This window comes from Octopus sinensis, unplaced genomic scaffold (genome assembly GCF_006345805.1).
Source record: "Octopus sinensis unplaced genomic scaffold, ASM634580v1 Contig14899, whole genome shotgun sequence".
NCBI classification, from domain to species: Eukaryota; Metazoa; Mollusca; class Cephalopoda; order Octopoda; family Octopodidae; genus Octopus; species Octopus sinensis.
In genome coordinates this window covers 30,001-50,850 of record NW_021833431.1, presented here as the reverse complement: position 1 = coordinate 50,850, position 20,850 = coordinate 30,001, and the positions used below count along the sequence as shown (strand labels likewise).

The 20,850-nt window shown below is 34.6% G+C and overlaps 1 long non-coding RNA gene across 1 annotated transcript in view; it reads right to left on the bottom strand.

Annotated features, from left to right (window-relative positions):
• Positions 1–9,395: 9,395 nt before the first annotated feature.
• LOC118761538 overlaps positions 9,396–20,850 on the bottom strand; it is a 12,286-nt gene continuing 831 nt past the window's right edge. Inside the window, exons 1-2 of the long non-coding RNA XR_004997454.1 lie at positions 20,575–20,850; positions 9,396–12,405 (exon numbers count right to left, since the gene is read on the bottom strand). The exon at positions 20,575–20,850 is cut by the window's right edge and continues 831 nt beyond it. This is a non-coding gene — a long non-coding RNA (uncharacterized LOC118761538). The remainder of the gene's footprint in view (positions 12,406–20,574) is intronic.

The following is a 20,850-nucleotide window of genomic DNA, read 5'->3' as shown; positions in this document are numbered from 1 at the left end:
ATAAAACAACGCTTATTCATCCCATAAATGTCTTAATCTGCATAAGCGATGGGAAATGGTTTCAGCTTAGAATGGGAACTGAATTGCCACTTTGGTTTACAAGAGGCCTACCAATGCCGCTGCAGTGCTCCTACACATGCAGTTTACAAATGAAATTGTTGCAGAGAAAATTCACAAAATTTCAACACCCCCTCCACCGCACACACTTCTGACATAACATTTATGTATATAATCCCGCGCTTTAGTTGTGTACAAAGCTCTCGTACAGACACACACACACACACACACACGCTCACTCACACATGAACTCCCAGGCACAAACGCACACACACACATTTATTTGATTTATTCTTTCCTTCTTACTAAATCCTCACTCTACATATGCACATTGGAACGCACGCACACCGCACGTATGTATATATGTGGACTTGCGTGCGGGTATGTGTGTTATATTTCTTTTCTCCTGAAGGTGAATGTATCTTCTTCAGTTTCTAGACAACTAGGAAACTGAACAGTACGATTCCTAAATGCTGCGGTAAAAGATATTTTGTGAGCCTAAGTTTTATTAGTAACATTAATTACTTTGATATATATATAATACATAGGTATAGATAGATAGATAGATAGATAGATAGATAGATAGGTAAGTAGATAGATAGATAGGTAAGTAACTAGATAGATAGGTAAGTAAATAGATAGATAGGTAAGTAAATAGATAAATAGGTAAGTAGATAGATAGATAGACAGACAGACAGACAGACAGATAGATAGATAGATAGATAGATAGACAGATGGATAGATAGATAAACAGACAGATGGATAGATAACAGACAGATGGATAGATAGACAGACAGATGGATAGATAGACAGACAGATGGATAGATAGACAGACAGATGTGATAGATTGATAGATAGTTTTATAGACAGATAGATTAGCATATGTATTTGCTATTATCAATAATCTTGTCAGTCCGAAATAAGAGCTGTTTGGTAAATTCGAACTCTGAACAATAACCCGACTTATACCCACACAAAACGCACGCACACTCACAGAAAAAAAAAGCCGAAGAGTACAAAAAGGAAACGAAGTTATTTATTTTCTTTCTCTTTAGCATAAGACAAAGGAGTAAATGGATACAGTATATCTTCTGCCATCTACCTGTTGAGAAAAGCAAGGTTTCTAAATGCTTTTGCTAACTGACGCTGGCAAACCTTATTACAATAATGACAAGAATTGCCTCAAGTAGACGCTCTAACCTCCAGAAATAGTAACCAAATCTCCCTCACACTAGCTTTATAATATCGATGAATTCTTTCCATCATAGTTGGGCTAAATTGAATCAAAACTAGCAATGACAAAAATTTATAGTGAATTAAAGATTTGTGGCCTTCATCCTACTCCAAGTGGTTATCTTACATATTTCGTGAGAAATTGCGTTAATTGTGAATCGAAACCATATCGCAAGATCTACTCCTCGGCAGTTGCCTGCTTGTAGCTCTCAGTATGTCTGTAAACGTTAAAGGAGCCAATGAAGGAAGCCATTATATGGTCGGTGGACCTTGTAGAAATAGAAGCTAAATTTACTCTAGCGTCTTAAGAAAGCGATACGTTTAAAAATGTGGATCTGTACTTGTTCCGGTCATGACCACCCCGTCTGTGACCGGAATGAGTTTAATAACAGATTCAGTCGATTAGTTCTGAACTGGTGTTAAACGACGTCTGCGTCACACACAATCACAGACAAAATAAACATACAAACACATACATACACGCAAATATGTACACATATATATGACTGACGAACTAGCGATCACATATAAATATATGTTACCCACCCACATACATCGTAACACTGGGACACACACAGTCTGCCTGTCTAGCATTTAAGCATACACGATAACACACCGCACATTCACTCACTCATGTACTCACACATACAAGTACTGCACGTATTGTAATAAAAAATAAAAGCTATTAGATTGACGTACACCAACAGCGCACCTACAAGATAGAAAATAATGCCTGTTGATCCAAGCCACCGTATATTACTGGTAGATAAAAGACTTGGTCGACTCTATCGTGATTTGAAATCGGTAGACGACACAATACGATTTTTGTACGGCATCGTTCTACCGACTCCTCTATCTACTTATCGCATGTAGGTATCATAAAAATGATACTTATTAAACAAGCTTGAAATATGTTGTCGCATTCATTCCGTTCTCTCGTCCGACATTAAGCAAATTATATTCCATGGCACAGCACTTAATCCTGACAAGAGATTGCTGTTGTTATTGTCAATATTATTCATGACGATCGTGTTGCTGTTGTCGGCTAACACCCACGTTACACAGGATCCAGCAGCCCTAAGTGCACTGGACATTTCGTATCACGTATTACTTTCTCTTTTTTAAGAACGCATCTAGGAATACGCATTTCGTTGTTTTTAGTGTTAGCAGTATGTGATTTGAGGAAGAAAATATATTCAAACGCTATACAGAACAAGTAAACCGACCGTAAAGCATCTTCCCAGAACCATTATCCTTAACACTATCATTGTTCAATCATACATGTGCGACAAGCGATGGTAGTTGAGAGGTTGGTAGTTTTTATCCAAGTCCAACACTGACCTTAATTACTAACGTTCCTTAGACTATCTTGTTGTGGAGTAACTGATGGGTAAGAGTCAATACACCGTTGGGCAAATACCTCGCTGTACTTGTTCCGAATCTCATCTTTGTAATTTCAAATCCCACTGAGATCAATTCTACATTTTACTCTTCCGGGTTCGATAATTATCAAACCAGTAAAGTAATGGAAGAAATTCAATCACTTAACAACCTCCATTTAAATTTGTGCCTTCGTCAGAAATTTCTTTTTAGATCCCCGGCGTTGTTATATCAGGAAACCCATCTTTACATTCAGTGGTGTTTGTGTAAAGCGGTAGATATGATGACTTATATTGACAGAAATGGTATAGTGTGACATCGATACAGTTGAGCTATTGAAATATCCCATACGATCTGAGTTAAAAGCCACTGAAATCAATTTGGTCTTTTCAGCCTTCCGATAAAATAAAGTACTAGATACGTATTGAGGGTCGAAATTCATTCTCTCCCTGCCACTCCAACCACTCACTCTGGCTCAGTTTGTCTGAATGTCTGTCTATTTGTCTCTATCTGTCTGCCTCTCTCTCCCCCTCTCTCTCTCTCTCAGAAATTGTTCCACTGCTCTGTGAAAATGATAATGATTGAGGTTTCTAATCTTTGTACCCTTTTCCTCAATGATAACTGCATCAACTCAATCACAGGAAGAATATCCTGCCATGTCTCTGGTAGAGTATGGCATATCCTACTGCTGCTGCTGATGATGATGATGATCTTCATCATAAACATGATGAAGGAGAGCACCAGAATCTAGAGGTAGCTATAGAACTGGAGTTGTGTATATGATTTAGCACATGCTAGGCTAAGAGCAGGAGGCATGTTCGGGCCCCATGCAATACCTACAGGCATTCGTAGGTATATCGATAATAGCTCATGTTTCACAAAGTACATTTGTAAACTCCAGATATTTTCAAGGTGATATCGTACGACTGGAAATAACGCAGCTGCTATTTCTAGTTAAAGTATAGATTCTTCTTTCTGGCATGCGTATGGTTTCTGGAGAAAAATTAATTTCAAATTTTTGTACTGCAGAGTTTGAAGGTTTATAAATAGGAACTGCTACAAAAATTATATTTTGGTTAGTTGGTTGACATTGCAAGGAATAGCAAAATGGACAGAAGTAGTTCCAAAGTTTCTCTTACCACGTCACTCCCCCGTCTTACGTTAAAGGTGCAAAACATCGATTTTTATAACAAATGAGAAAAATAATCAGAAAATCTGCTACGCCCTAAGTAAATTTGTCTACAGTTTACCATCATTAGATATTAATTGTCAATTATATTATCTAAATTAAAAAAATACGCAAGACAAGAGTGTACCACAACTCCCTGCTGGAAAACCCCTACTGTAGGTTAACAGTGGTAACAACATATAAACATGTACTTCGTTATTTCGCATTCTCGAATTGAAACCCTTTCTGTGTGTACACATTACAGAAAGGGTAACCCTGGACCATTCTTATTTCTTCATCGAACTAGATACAATGAAAATGGATCTCGCGTCGGATTCGACGGTGAGTATTCCAGATTTTGGTTAATAGAACTGCCTGTTTAATATATTATATTGTAAAAGGTTGAATGTTTGATAGTCAAGTATAATCCTGAATTAATTCGGAAATAGAATCCACATGATATACTGTATAATAGAACGGGAATTGGGTTTTGTATTTCAGGTAAAATTTATGGACATAATTCTTTGTTTCCTCTCCCCTAAATTTCACACAAGAGGCTTATGTTGATCCAAGCCTGCATTAGGGACAACAGCTCGTATTGCCGTGCAATGTGATCGAAATCGGATCCCCATTACTACGAAGTAAATCTCTCAAGCACTTGCTCATACCTGAATTTATGCTCTAAATATACAATGGCGATCTATATAAGGGTGGATGTTCCACACAGTTCTTTTATGGTACTCACTAAAGTCATACATTTTTCAAAGACGAATTTTCGTACTCTTCACTATTTATGTCTTATATATAGCGGTTGAATACCAAGTCAGCCTTATCAAGGAAGGAATATGACAGGCGGGGTTCCAAAAAATGAATATTCTCCTTCGTTTCCTTGTTTCTCTCTTGTTCTTTGAGTATAAGAACATAATGCAAAGGAATCGTTTTCATGTTTGAAACAGGTAAAATCAGGTAGGAACTCATGAGTTCCTTTCTGTTATCAAAATCATTTATAATTACTTTTTTACTCTTTTACTTGTTTCAGTCATTTGACTGTGGCCATGCTGGAGCACCACCTTTTTAGTCGAGCAAATCGACTCCGGGACTTATTCTTTGTAAGCGTAGTACTTATTCTATCGGTCTCTTTTGCCGAAAGGTTAAGTTACGGGGACGTAAACACACCAGCATCGGTTGTCAAGCGATGTTGGGGGGTGGGGACAAACACAGACACACAAACATATACACATACATATATAAGACGGGCTTCTTTCAGTTTCCGTCTGCCAAATCCACTCACAAAGCTTTGGTCGGCGCGACGCTATAGTAGAAGACACTTGCCCAAGATGCCACGCAGTGGGACTGAACCCGGAACCATGTCGTTCGTAAGCAAGCTACTTACCACACAAAAACATTTTTAAGCTTTGGTAAATCCTTACCCGATAGAGACAGATAGGACTAGCAGGGTCGACAAAATGATTCTTTCAAATATTTTACCATCATCCATGGGAAATAGATAAAACATAGGATAACGTTGGAGCTTTATCATAGCCACTGTCATAAACAACAAGCATGATAATCATCATCGTCATAATCATCAACCTTTGTAGCAAGCAGCAAGCAAACTCGCAGAGCTGAGTTCAAATCGCTATGGAAACTCTTGTCAAAAACAATACTTTACATACTATGGTTATAGAGTCTATTACGGGCATTGTAATCTATGACTTGGATCCAATTTGAAAACTTAGGTCTTTCTGTTGTTTTATTTTGTCTTTTGTCTAAATGTGTATTTTTGTCTTATACACTTTAACTGCTTTCCTTACGCCTGTATATTTTCGTATTATTTCTAGAATTTTGTTTCAAAGAGCTTTAGATAAATAGGAATGGTAGAAACGGGGTATAATTAACCTACTGTATTCCGTGCTGCTTATTAAGGTTTTCAGTTCTAACGGTTTAGAATCAGCATTGCTCCTTAATTTGATCAGTCTAAAACAATTAAATACGAGACAAAAACCGGGTTCATCTACATTTAATTAGCTATATGCATTGTTTTAAGAGGTATAAACTGCACTTATGTTAGAAATCATTTAAGGGTGTTCTTAAGGTTGTACTTGATTACACAAATTTACTTAAATTGTATGGGAATCGACGATACTAATAGGAGCAATATGTTTGATTACATTAAAAGTAATACGCTACATGGTAAAAGAATACACCACAACAAAAAAACAAAAGAAAAATGGAGTTTAGTTCAAAGAAAATACACCAGGTAATACTTCATTCCGTACAGAATGTAGTAGCAGTAGGCGAAACGCGGTAGTAAAATGCATGAACAGCTTAAAAGACATATACTCGAATGAAAAGAAAATATAACGATTTTGACTATTGGAAGTTTTAAAGCACACACACACTCACACAAACACGCACACGCACACACAACTCTACATTCATGCATATGTGTGTGTGCGTGCGTGTGTGTATGTTTCTGTGTTCGTGCGTGAGTGAGTGTGTGTGTATAATGTATCACTGTTTAAAACAGTTTGTAAGCTAATCTAGGTTGACAGTTTTGGGCTAAGAATTGCAAACGAAATACACTATTGAGAAAGGATAGATAGCTCATAAACTCATACAGAGTGCACTCATTAATAAACACCTCTCATTAGCTTTATTTAAATAAACACGTAAACACCCAAACAACATGCAATGCATACACACACACACACACATATATATATATATATTATATATATATATATATAGGTGGCCAATACATAGGTCGTTTGCATAGTCAAGAATAGAATGAAATGGGACATGCGTCTAGGACGTGTATAAGAATGCGGATATTGAAATATAGATGTAGATATTTTTGATTTTCTGATACAGTTGTGTGTGTGTGTGTTTGTGAGCTATTGTATCACAGGCCTGCATATATATGTATGTACATACATAGACACGAGTATGTAGTCGCACATATCGGAAAGTTTGGTATGTTTATTTTTATATGGTATCTGTATTTTATTCCACAACACATCGTAGAGTGGGTGTATATAGATTTTTGCATACATCTGCTTACGCGAGTATATGTGTATATATGTGTATGTGTGTTTGTACGCTCCCGACAGGGGTTTGCTTGTGTGTGTGAGTGAGTAAGCGAGCTACCGAGCGAGTGTGTGCGAGTGTGTGTGTGTGCGTGTGTCAGTTAGCATTCATATATGAGCTTTATATTTAGGTTTATTCTATTCTGAATGTGTGTGTGTGTATGTGTGTGTGTGTGTGTGTGTGTGTGTGTTAATATACTTAACTGTGAGCAACATGTGTCTGTGCGTTTGTTTGTGTACGTACGTGTGTGTGAGTGTTTTGTGTATGCGTGTGTATGTGCGTGTGTGTATGTGTGTGTGTGTATGTGTGTGTGTGTGTGTGTGTGTATGTGTATGTGTATGTGCGTGCACGCACGCGCGATATTCCGGCCTTTCATATTTATATATGTATTTGGTGCATCGCTGTGTATCCTCTGTAGATTGCGATTTGTGAATTTATGTACGTATATTTGTGTGTATGTATGTATGTTTGTGTGTTTGCGTATACGAGTGCGAGAGAGGTGTGTGTGTGTTTGCGTATACGAGTGCGAGAGAGGTGTGTGTGTGTTCGCTCAATGAGTATGCGAACGTGTCGCCTGCTTTTCGTAAGTGAATTCAACATTACACGGGCAGACACACACACAGCTTATTCATATGTAAACAATTTGACAGGTAGGTAAACAGATGTGTGTGCGTGTGTGTACTAGACGAAACATTCGTCACATACACACACACATACACGCGCGCAGCGTACGCACTCGTGTGCGATTTACGTTGATAGATATACCATCAAAAGTATATTGACATCAGAAGCAGATGTGTTATATATATATATATATATATATATATATATTAAATAAGACATATGCATATATATATATACATATATGTACGTACCTACCTCTACATGTATATATACACGCATATAGGAGTACAGGACACCAAAAAACGTCGAACACAATGAGAAACGAAAACATAGACACAAACCCAAGGAACTGGACATTTTTCTAAAAAAAAAAAAATAGAGTACAGGACAAATAACACAAGGAAAAAACCCCTTCTTCAGTCACCATGGTTTCATCTACTCTACGTTTACCATATATATATATATATATATATATGGTAAAATGTCCCACACTCTTAATCACTTACGCACCCACACATACTCACATGCGTGCACACATAATGAGGGCAAGACAGACAGACAGATAGATAGAGGCATGTATTGAAGGACAGACTGACAGATAGAGGCAAGCCTAACCTAGTAGTACATATGTTTCTTACATAGATAGGTGTAGCGATGTAAAGACAGAGTTAGGGGTAGATTGATGGGTACTTAGACAGACACAACAGAAACAAGCGTATAGTTAAGTAGAAAGATTGTTAAACTGACAGACAGCCGAACACTTGCGGACAAGCTGACAGAGATAGATAGATGAATAGGTAGATAGATAGATAGATAGATAGATAGAATGATAGAATGGATTTAATGTGATAGAGAAGCAGATAGAGAATGCGAAAGTGGTAAAGAGAGAGGGTGCCATAGAAAGGCCTACAGACAGATAAAGCGATAGACACACGGATAGAGAAGAAAAGATAGAAAGTTAGATAAACCGATTCTTAAGAAAGCTATACGTAAAGATAGATGACAAGAAGTATCATTGATTATACACACATACAAATACATTCATACATATATATATATATATATATATATATATATACACACACACATGAACAGACACAGACAGGCGCACACACATAGAAAACACACACGTTCACACACACAACATACGTTTGTTGAGCGGTCTATACAGGAATGAATAGGATATTGTCAAAAACAGCAGGGGAAATATTTCGATCATAATACGATGAAGAATACGACACAAAAACATTTACTAGAAAGAAAATTCAAAATATATAGGAATAAAATATCAAAGAAAAATTCTGTACTTACCGACTCGAATGGTCGCGGGCAGTGCCTTGGTGCTTTGCGATGTTGCCACCAACAGCAGTATACAGAACCACATTTTCTTCACCGCTTGAAATCCTTTTACCAAATCCATATTGAAATCGTACTCCCGGCTTAAAATTTGCTCTCAGCTTTTGGTTTTTTTTCTTTCTTTGGTTAATATATATGTATGAATATATATATGTGTGTGAAGAAAAAAAACTTAGCTGAAGCAGCTACTATATCTGTCTATATATATTTAATAAATATAATATATATACATACAGATATATAGCAGTATTTTAGACGTGTGTATATAAATATATCTGCGAAATGATTATTTAAAATTAAATTTTACTTTGATGCGAATGAAATATGCTGGCGACACGCGTGTTGAAGTTTTGTGTATGCGATACTGGGTGCGTGTGTGTGTGTATTCAAATTACATGTGTGTTGTATGTTTGTGTGTGTGTATATATATATACATTATACATCATTATATAACGTAACAATTACGTCGGTTTTTGTACTTCGGTATAAAAAAAGAGAAAAATATTTTTTTTCTTTTCAATTAAATTTAGATAATTATCTTTTTTTTTCCGTTTAATTAAGCACTCAAAATCTTCCGTATTCCCCCATCAAGTGGTTTCACATATTTTTCCTTTTTTTTTTTTAATTTATATATAAAAGCGGCATTTAAAAAACACAATATGTACCTGTGGGGGGGAAATATATATATATAGTTATACAGATTTATATATATAAATACACGTATATATATATAATATTTTTACGTTTTATATATATATATATATATTTGGAAGAATTTGTTTATGACAAAGTTCCTATATGATTTAAAGGAAGATATTCTTTGCAATCGGTGCTAGAAATAAATCTGTGACCAGAAATATAACATTATGGAAAGTTAAGGAATGCAAATAATATTACGATAGAATTCCTCAAACGGCGAACATGATAGACTTTTTTTTTTTTGTTATCGTTTTAATCCTCCGACTGTAACAAAAATTTTGGTAAAAACATGAGATGTAATATAACAAATAGCCTTCGGTTAAGGGTTCTTTTTTCTTCTTCTATGTTGTACGTAAAATCCTTTTCTTCACCTTTGGTGTTCCTGCAGCCTTTTGTTTTAATTTTACATATATATATATATATATATATATATATATGTATATATATGTGGGTATATATAAACGGTGAGAGGGGGAAGAAATAGAAGGGACAACTGGTAAAATATGATGTCTTTTTGCTCTCACGTAATTCTGTTGGTGGCGTCTTCGTTCACTCTTTCAATATTGAAATTTTAAAAAAAAATCTAAGAGATTCTCTGGGCATTCGAAATTAAAATTGAAGGGGAAAAATGTATAAGTGTAATTGGTAATTGTAGTATTAATAACAATAACGGTAGTAAATATAATTATTGTTATTATGTTTTTAATATTATTGTTTATTGATGTGTTTGTTTATTTGTGTGTTGTTTGTTTATATTTGTGTAATCCTTCTTTTCTTGCTTGAGAAGAAATTTGTATGCGTAAATGAATGCTTAAAAATTAATCCGAATGCGTGTATACATACGTGAATTCAAACGAACTTTGTTTATGTATATAGTTGTCTTACTTCCTTGATGCATGTACGTATGCGTTCCTGTATAATAAACTATATATATGTATATAGATAGATATATATAGTTATAGGTGTATGTGATGAATATATCAAAGAGAAACGGCGGGCCAAGTTATAGAACTATGGTGCCGATGCTGTTGGTGTTACTGGTTAATAATTAACTCCTTGTTGATAATTAGGTACTCCTTAAAATGCATTGTTTTGTCTCCGACTGTTAATAATTATATATATATATATACATATATATAATGTTTATATATATGTATATATATACATAATGTTTTGTGTTTGTCAGAGAGACACTGACAGACACATAGAGAGACAGAGTTGGGGAGGGGAGAGAAAGAGAGAGAGAAAGATTTAAGAAGGAGAGGCCCGTTAGCGTTATGTATATATGAGCGTTGCAAGTCTGTGATACATACACAGATAGACAGATTGATAGACAGACAGATAGAGGGAGAAAGAGACGGAGAGAGAGAGACTTAATACGTCTAGTGGAATATGTGTGTGGTATTGGATGCAGGGCTAGGAGTGATAGCGAGAGAGGTACTTCGTGTTTTTGTTATTTACCTTTCTTCCTAGATACACGTACCTTCTACCCAACCATACCGTGAAACGATCAGAACAGAATTTTTTTGTCTTGGCTTGCCTTGTTTCGTTATTATTATTATTATCTTTTTTTAATATTTGTTTTGTTTTTTACAAATTGTGTCACAAGAAACCGATAATATAATACTAATAATAATACTAATAATATTAACAATAATAATAACAATAATATCAATAGTAATAACAAATGAAATTAAATATTAAATATTCCCGTTAATGACGATAAAATGTCTCCAACATCATCACCACTACCACCACCACCACCGTCGCTATTGTATTATTATTATATGTAATAACAATATATTATTAATATTGTTGTTGTTAATAATAACAACAACTTCTAAGATGACGACAGCAAAAAACTACAAATAATTTTGTATGGGTGGGTGCGTTTCTATGTAAGACATATATGTATATATATATATGTATGTATATATATATGTTACAAATTTCACTTAAAGCTCTATCTTTTCCTATTAGTTGTTTACTCGTTCCTCTTTTTCTCTCTCTCTCCTTCAGTAAGTAAGTATGTGTGTGTTATTGTGGTTGTATGTATATATTATTAGTATATGATTGTGTATGTGTATATATATTCCGATTAATGCGTTTCGATTCTCCTGCTGCTTATTATTAAAGTTTTTCCTCCACCGTACGCTTTGCTAGGAGGGGACTAGCAGAAACTTGGAAGTTAAACTGAAAAATATTCTGTTTTCGTTAAGTGGCGGCCAGGCGAGCGGGGTGAAGCGGTGGAGTTTGAGTCGGTGCGTGGGGAGGAGGCGAGGTTGGGCGTTTATGTCAACAGGCGGCTCTGAAAGTGTGATGGGCGGGTGGTAGGGAAAGTCGGGCGGGCAGTTGGTTGGTTGGTTGGTAGTTTTGTTGGTTGGCTGCCTGAATGGATGCTTGGATGGATGGATGGCTGGCTGTTTGTTCGTTGGTGTAGTTTGGCGACGATGGCGTTGGTGGTAGTGGTGTTGGTGGTGGTAGTGTTGTTGTTGTAGTTGTTGGTAGTGGTGGTAGTGGTGTGGTGTCGGTGGTGGAGTTTTTCCCCTCGTCTCGGTGGAATTGAAAGAGTGAGGTGAAGAAGAATTTCGCGTTTTTCGAGCTGTAGTGACAGAGACGACAACGGCGTATTGGCTGTGGTAGTGGAGGTGGTAGTGCTGGTGGAATTGGTAGTTGAGACGTTGACGGAGGCGGCAGTGGCTGCTGGTGCTACTACGACGGTAGTGGTGGTGGTGGTAGTGGTAAAGATGGCGGCGGCTGCGGCGACTGTGATGTTGGGTTTGATTGTCGTCGGTAGGCTGGAATATAGAACAGGGGTAGGTGGAGTTGTGAAAATATGTATGCGTTAGCTGTGTGTGTTTATGAACATGTATGCGCCTATATGTATGTATGTGTGTGTGTGCAAGTCTGTGTGTGTGTGTGAGTGCGGTATTTTGTTTTGTATTACTTTTTTTATGAATTTTCCTTATGTTTGTTGTTGTTGTGATGCTGTTGGGTAGGAGGGAAGAAGCAAAGCGAGGCGTGCAAGAACCGAATAGAGAAATTATATGTAACAAGACTTTTGCAAGGAGTGGGAGTGTGCGCGTATGTACGTGTGTGTGTGTCTGGATGTCTATATGTATGAAGGGAGGGGAGGGAGAGTCTGAGTGACAGACAGACAGACAGACAGACGGACAGACGGAAAATAAGAGAGAGAAAGTGAAAGAAGGGGAAGATACAATGTATACAAGGAATAAAAGTAAATCGCAAACGCGATTTCGAAAGATCTATGGAACGAAATAAGATCGAAGAGAGACAATTTGAGATGCGGAAAAATTATCAAAATGACAGCGAGGAGGAACAGGTGGACAAAAAAGAAAAAGAAAAAAAAAAAGAAGGAAAAGAAACGAAGCGAAGCGAAACAAAAAAAATGCAAAACACTGATAATTGTTGTGAGAACTACTACAACAATATCAACATACACTGTTGACCGTAACTAAATAGAAAAATACGGACGGAGAAAGATTGCAAGAAGGAAAGAAAGAAAGAAAGAGAAAAAAGAATCGAAGAAGGTAAGACTGTAAGAAAGAAAGAAAGGAAGAATGATAGACAGACATGTAGCTAGAGATAGACAGATAGATAGATAGATAAAGAGATAGATAGATAGATAGATAGATAGATAGATAGATAGATAGATAGATAGATAGATAAAGAGAGAGATAGATAGATATTGATAGACACGGTTGGACAGACAAATAATTAGATAAATAGATAGATAGATATTGATAGACTGGGATGGACAGATAGATAGTTAGATAGGTAGATAGATAAACAGGGATTGACAGACAGATAGATATATGGATAGACAGAGAGATATATATTGATAGACAGATAGTTAGATAGTGATAGACAGGGATAGATAGATAGATAGATAGATAGATAGATAGATAGATAGATAGATAGATAGATAGATAGATAGGGATAGACAGACAAATAGATATATATATATATATATATATATTGATAGAGATGGATAGATATACAGGCAGATAGATATTGATTGACAGTTAGTTAGATAGTGATTGGCAGGGATAGATAAATAGAGAGATAGATAGATAGTAAAACAGTCAGAGATATAGACAGACAGATAGATAGATAGAAAATAGCGGCGGGGAAGATGAAGCGAACTAGGTAGAAAGCAAGGAAGCAAGGGTCGTAGAAAAAGTGGGAAATTGTTGAAGAATATGTATATTCATGCAGAAGTGAGGAGCGAAAGTAAAAGTAAACAAAAGCCTTCGAGACCTCTTTGCAAAGATTAATAACAACAATAACAATAGTAGTGATAATAGTAATAATAATAACAATAATAATAACAATAATAATAATAATAATAATAATAACAATGATAATGACAATAATAAATATAATAAACACCAAAACGGGCTCTTGTAGTAGTAGTAGTAGTAGTAGTTATAGTAGTAGTTGTAGTAGTAGTAATAGTAGTAGTGGTAGTAGTAGTAGTAGTAGCAGAATTGCGGTGTTGCTTTTTTTTTTGGTTTGTTTTACTTATGTTGTTTAAATTTGTATTTTTTTTCTGGTTTCGTTCGAAAAGTGGTTTCGCTAGCGAATTTTATAATAATGCTGCTATTATAAATTTTGTCCGTATTGTTGTTGTTGTGGTGGTAATTGTTGTTGTTGTTGTTGTTGCAGTGATGATACTGCTGTTGTTGCTGCTGCTGCTGCTGCTATTTGAAGTTTGAAAAAAAAAAAGAAGAAAAAAGAAAAAAAAATATCTAAGAGTCGAAGCAGTGAAGAAGGTGGAGACTTCGGTTGCGTGCAGCGGGCGAAAGAGAGGAGTTTATTAAACGAGAGAGACAGAGAGAGAGAGAAAGAGAGAGAGAGATTGTGCGAGTGAGTGAGTGAATGAGTGAGAGAGAAGGAGAAAAATGATGGTGAGAAAGAGAGTGAGAGAGAATAAGGAGCAGCTAAGAAGTTCGTATAAAATTAGTTGATGCAGTGAGTGTACGTCTACGGTCCGTGTATGTTTGTGTGTAAGCGTGCGTCAGTGAGCACGTTATAGTCGACAAGAGCGAAAGACCGCTGAGAGGACGGAGAAAAAGAATGAGTGAATGAGTTGCTTAAAGGAATGAGTGAGTGACTTTGGCAAGGATTTACACTTGTTGCTGTATTATTTTACCTGTTGCGCTACTTAAATTTTTGGTATTTTGCCTCTGTTCTCTATTATATCCCAAAATATTTTACAAAAATAATGCTTGTATATTCCTAAAAAAAATAAATAATATAATTACTAAATACTAACGTATGTCCAATCTTATTAATTATTATTAATAATATACTGCTATTATTATTATTATTATTATTATTATTAGCTTTACTGATGACTATCACAAATAATTTAGAAACGTGTTTATATATATATATATATGAATATTTACAATTTATCAGACATTTGTTGTAAATATTGTTTATACCATCTAACCAGATTATTATCAACATCATTATTATTATTATTATTATTGTTGGCGGCGACTCGGCTGAAACGAAGCATGCCGGTCAAAGTGCTTAGCGGCATTTCATCCGTTTTTAAATTCTGAGTTAAAATTTCGTCGAGGTAGAGTTTGCCTTTCATTCTTTCGGGGGTCGATAAATTAAGTACCAGTCAAGTACTGGGGTCGATATAATCGACTAGTCCACACCCCACATATCTGCGTCCTTGTGCCCCAGTAAAAAGGATTATTATTATTATTATCATTATTATTATTATTTGTCGTAAGTACACGGGAAGGCAATAAGATTAATTAAGAGTCCATGTATATATTATAGATATGTCACTTAAACTTGTAAACGATCAGCTACTTATATGCATCGAGGCTAAAGCTATGCTTAACCGACACGCACCAATCGCATATTTTATCACTCTTTTATTAAAAATGTATAAGTTTTCAGTAAATTGACAGACATACAAATGCTTGCCTCTCTATGATCAAATCCATGTGAGGATATATCGTAAATCTATAGCCGTATTTCGATGTCGATATACGATTAACCAGATAGATACCCAAGTAGTGGAATACAAGCAGTAGATGTAGATTTAAACTTTTAATATTGTAAGTGATTAGATGTTACGCCTACTTACACACAAAAACTATATCTGTGTAGTTCTCCTCTATATGTTTGTGTGTCCGCATGCAGACCAGTACGATTATTAGTGAAATATTATAAAACTTATGTAATTCCATTTCTTTACATGTGTGTGTGTGTGTGTGTATATGTATCTATGTGAATGTATGTATGAGCGTACTTTGTAACTATATACATGCATATATATATATATATATATATATATATATATTCATATACACATGTGTATACATATATACACATATATATACAGATATATATATATATATATATGTAAAAATATACATATTTATACAGATATACATACATATATATATATATATATATATATATATATATATATATATATATATATCCACACATGTAAACAAATATATATAGATATATATATACATACATGTATATATACATATGTGCTTATATATATATACATGCATATATACTCATGCATACATATATATACACATATACATTACACGCACACACACATTACACACATACACTATACACACACACACACACACATATATATATATATGCATATTTGTGTGTGTATATGTATGGTTTGGGTAAAAATTCCGGCTATTATAATTATATTATTGAATATACTGTCACATTCATTGCATTATTGTCTCTATCTGAATACCACATTCATATATATTTTAAATATAATAAGTATTAGTTTTCTATAAGATCACAGAATTCTTATAACTCATCCCCATCCAAACACCCCCACACACACTAACAGACATGCCTACATACATAGTTCTATCTATATATATATATATATATGTGTGTGTGTGTGTGTGTGTAAGCGTGTGTGTAATTTACTAAGAGATCAACATACGTTCCCCTCTTTGACTTATTTTTATTACACATAACGTATTCTGGAATTTGATATATATGTGTGTGTGTGTGTGTGTGTGTGTGTATATGTATCTATGTGAATGTATGTATGAGCGTACTTTGTAACTATATACATGCATATATATATATATATATATATATATATATATTCATATACACATGTGTATACATATATACACATATATATACATATATATATATATTCATATACACATGTGTATACATATATACACATATATATACAGATATATATATATATATATAATATATATATATATAATATATATATATATATATATATATATATATCCACACATGTAAACAAATATATATAGATATATATATACATACATGTATATATACATATGTGCTTATATATATATACATGCATATATACTCATGCATACATATATATACACATATACATTACACGCACACACACATTACACACATACACTATACACACACACACACACACACATATATATATATATGCATATTTGTGTGTGTATATGTATGGTTTGGGTAAAAATTCCGGCTATTATAATTATATTATTGAATATACTGTCACATTCATTGCATTATTGTCTCTATCTGAATACCACATTCATATATATTTTAAATATAATAAGTATTAGTTTTCTATAAGATCACAGAATTCTTATAACTCATCCCCATCCAAACACCCCCACACACACTAACAGACATGCCTACATACATAGTTCTATCTATATATATGTGTGTGTGTGTGTGTGTGTGTAAGCGTGTGTGTAATCTACTAAGAGATCAACATACGTTCCCCTCTTTGACTTATTTTTATTACACATAACGTATTCTGGAATTTGATATATATGTGTGTGTGTGTGTGTGTGTGTGTGTGCATTAGATAGAAAGATGTGTATGTAAGTGCATGTACAACAACATTGGATTAGTTTGCAGTTTCGTCCTAAGAGGTCTCTTTCGTTGCGTTTTTGCTTTGTTTTGTTTTGTGTTTTGGTAGCAGATAAACAACAACATTGCAAATGTGTGTGCAGCAGAAAAACTACGTTGTCAGTCATTTGCTTTCTCTCTACTCTCGTAAACACCGCTAGTAGTAGTAGTAGTAATAGTAGTAGTAGTAGTAGTAGTAAAAGTTGTAGTAGTAGTAGTAGTAAAAGTAGTAGTAGTATTAGTAAAAGTAGTAGTTGTAATAGTAGTCAGTCATTCGCTTTCCCTCTACTCTCGTAAACACCGCTAGTAGTAGTAGCAGTAGTAGTAATAATAATTGTAGTAGTAAAAGTAGTAGTAGTAATAGTAGTAATAGTAGTAATAGTAATAGCAGTAGTAGCAGCAGTAGTAAAAGTAGCAGTAGTAGTAAAAGTAGTAGTAGTAGTAGCAATAGTAGTAGTAATAGCAGTAGTAAAAATAGTATTAGTAGCAGCAGTAGTAAAAGTAGTAGTAGTAGTAACAGTAGTTGTAGTAGTAGTAGTAAAAGTAGTAGTAGTCGTCTTTATTTTTGTGGTTCTTGCGTTAGGTTTAACCGAAGATATTCGCGCTGCTGCTGGCGATCGTAGCCGTCGCAGTCGCTGTAGCAGCGGCAGCAGCAGTAGTAGTAGTGTACAAGTGACTGTATTGGCGCTACTGTTGCTGCTGTTGATATTATAAAGGGGTGGAGTGTGCTGCGTTGATGTTGTTCTTGCTGATGTCACTACAGTTGTTGATTCTATAACTCTTGTTGGTGTTTTAGTTATTAATGGAGATTGATGCGGGCTTTTTTTTTTCTTTCTAGTTCCCATGTGAACTTGTGTGTATGTCTGTCTGTTAACACTGAATCTATTGTTGAGGTTGTGGCTTTCCTGCTTTTCATTTTTTTTATTTCTGTATCTACTTATATAACTAATGATGATGCGGTTGTTTTTGACGCTAGATTTTTTTCTTAAAAAACGTTGGGTAAGTATAGAACATCTCTAGACCACTCTCTCCTTCATCTCATCAGCATTTTGTCCTTACCGGTTTAAACATCATTGTTCTTGCTGCTACAGTTTCCCCTTCCATTGTCTGTCCAATTCCTCTCGTAAGAATTTTTATTAATCTATTGTAATTAATGCTTTTTTGTTTCTTTTCATGTCCTATGCTTATAATCCTTGCTACACTCTTTTTATTATTATTAACGCTGTTTATGACCACAATGATGGTAGTACAGCTATTGTTCCAGCTTCTACTTACTTCTTCCGTGTACTCCCCGTCCCTCGTTACTTTTCCTATTCTTGCAGATACTAGTTGTAACCCACACTATTTAGAGTACGTTGGTATCGTCAGCTTCCTTTAACCCTTCTTGTATCCTCGTTGTACTTACGATTCTAGCTTTTCTACTACATTTTCTACATTATCTTCTGTATCATTCATTTTTCCCCCCTCCATTTTCTTCCTTGTTTTTTTTTGTACTCTTTTCTCGTCTAGCCTTTTCTGCTCCTGTCTTTCCTTTTTTCATCGACTATTCTCTTTGTGTCTCTTTTAGGTCCCACCAAAATCTAAGCCCTTATTTCCTTTCCTTTGCCTTCCTCTTTATTACTTGCAAACCTGTTGTAAATACCCCGTAATTATCGTTGCTGTTAATGTTATTACCTTTGCCTTACCGAAGGCATTCTTTACAGTCGAATTTGTTTGTTTGTCTGTGGACAAAATATCTCGAGAACCGCTGAATGAATTCGGATGAAACTTTCAGGGATGTTTGGTCTCATGACTGGCACGACCTGCTTAGATTTTGGGATCGATCCGCTACCGGACAAGGATGCTGGATTATTTTTCCTGCCGTTTTTTTTTTTATTTAATTTTTGAGAGCGGTCGAGCTCATTTTTAATATTCTCGTTTTTGAGAGCAGTGGAGCTTATTTCAGATATTCTCGTTTTAAAAATCATCTCCGGCAAATCGTTACGAGAATGTTGGGGCTACTTTGGCGGAGGTTTGTGCTCTCTGTGAGTGCTCTTGTTGTTGTTATTATTATTATTATTGCTACAATAGGTGTGACTAAAGCTAACGTACATAATTATGTTGTTAGTGTTCTTTTTGTTGTTGAAGTTCCCGTTTGAAATTATAGCAGATATTCTTAACTTTTAACGTCGTTATTGTTGATGCTTACTGCTTCCTCTGTTGATACTGTTGCTGCTACTGTAGGTTGTCCATAAAAATAGTCAAGACTTTTCGATTTTTTTTTTCTCTCTACAAACTCCTGTTGCATAACATTTTTGACAAATTAAACCAGACCATATCGAATGAAAAAGTATATTCATATAAATGCACATACCGCCCGCATATAAATAGATATATGACCAACTACGAACCCAAGTACACTTTACACCGCTAACGTTTCCACTTACTACTTAAAATGTGTTCGGAGAGTTTAGTTTAAAATATATCATGTATGAAGACTGGTCGTAATTACTTGTGTCCGGTCGTTTTTATTGTTGTTGTTGCTGTTATTATATTTTTGTTGTTCTTATTTAGATTGCTTTTTTTCCCTGATAAAAAACACATTCGTTTGGAAACTAAATATTCATTTTTATGTTAAACGTTCACTTTCACTATATATATATATATATATATATATATTGTTGTATTTAGGAATGGTCATATTGCCAGTTTATATATATATATAATTTGTTACGGATTTTCCTTTTGTTCTATCGTTAATATGACTGGCACTTTAAAAACGTTTAATTCCATAAATTATTGAATGCTTGAAACCTATTTCTACTTCAATTCCCTTGCATCGTAGTCCAATTCTTATCCAAAGAATTCCTCGCTCTCACAAAAAAGCTAAAGTAGATGTTAGTAATTATTAACAGTAATTGTTAAATAATATCTATATAAAAAAGATAAAAAGGTGTCATTTACAGTTAGTTTCTTCTCTAAGTTTATTATTGTCATGCTTATTATCATTGTTATTATTTAGTAGTAGTAGTAAAGATATTAATAGTTACCTTTGGAAATACTTAATCGACGCTGGTTTTGTGTTGCGGAACTTCCTTTTCGCTACAACGTTCGCTCAGTCACATATAGAAACGTAAGTTGGTTTCAGAAAATTTCACATTCAAAAGCGAAAGAAATGAAGGCAAATTATTATTTACAAAACTTCTTGTTTTTCCTTTCTTTTTCTGTTCACAATCCTTTCTTCCTTTTTATGTTCAACTTTGTTAAAATTTGTTCGCTATTTTTTTTAATATTTTTTTTGTTAATTTAAAATTTTTTCAATTTTT